The following is a 1147-nucleotide window of genomic DNA, read 5'->3' as shown; positions in this document are numbered from 1 at the left end:
GTTCACACAATCTAGTAAAAAGAGATCACAATTTACCAAAATAAGCGCATTATCTCAATATCCAAAAATAACTTGACACCACCTGGGCTCCATTATAGCTAGAGATTGCTAAAAAGGTGGCCAAAACTACTGTAATGCTATAAAATGAAAGGATGAATCTACAGGTTACGTGGGGCTTATGGGCTAGCGTGGTGTTTGCTTGCATGTCACTCCAAAACGGCAGTGAAGAATTCTCACTAGCGTTCTGTAAGGGCACATAGCCTAAAGTGAGTGAGCTAGTTCATTATTACAGAGGTTAGCTTACCCAGCAAACGTGCAGTGTGTGTGCTACACCCATCTGAGCCGACAACAGATGAGAGACAGAAAACTCCCGCGTCGTGGACAAGGACATGGACTCTTCTGTGTCATCTTGGTCTTCATGAACGTGGTCCGACGTGGTCGAGGATATTCGTGACTGTATGGACGGCAGCCATTGTTGCGCGCGAGTTTCTCTTGCCCATGAGAGGTGTAGCCGTCCTGTTTTCATCGTACCCGAGCGTCTTTCAGGCCTGAACCATTAACATTTAGGTAGGCTATCCTTTTCTTTTGTTAGAGATTGAGTATTACTGCCAACTAACGGACATAATGTGAATTTGTGCAATTTGAAGCTGACTGACAGGCTTCTTGTAGCCTATTATTGTGTTTGTAAGGGATTTGGAAAACTATAGGCTAGCTAGAGAAGCTAGGCATTCCTGCTCATCTCAAAGTAGGCTACGACTGTAGGAAAACTCTTACAATTGGCACATTGCAAATGTAACACAGCGTTTTATACTCAAAATATGGTGTAGCTACGAATGTAAATACATTGCAGTTACCAACTTCCACCAGCTTACTGTCACACTCACAATGTTTGGATTTGCAGTGCCATTCAGTGTAGGCCTAAGAGGAATCAATCTCTTTCCAACTACTGACCTAACATATGCCTAACCCTGTGCAGTTTTATGGTCTGTGCATATTCCAATTTTTTTTTGTATTCCACTATGGTCTTTTACCATTTCGATCATAGAAACAACATTTCTTGTCTTGGTCGGGAGATTGGCCACATTGCAAGATCATGTTCTTGTTGTGTGTACTTGTTGTCAGTGTCAACTTCCTTTGGCTTCGTTCC

Source organism: Sardina pilchardus, chromosome 23, assembly GCF_963854185.1.
Source record: "Sardina pilchardus chromosome 23, fSarPil1.1, whole genome shotgun sequence".
In the NCBI taxonomy this organism is placed as follows: Eukaryota; Metazoa; Chordata; class Actinopteri; order Clupeiformes; family Clupeidae; genus Sardina; species Sardina pilchardus.
This window is presented reverse-complemented; position numbering follows the sequence as displayed.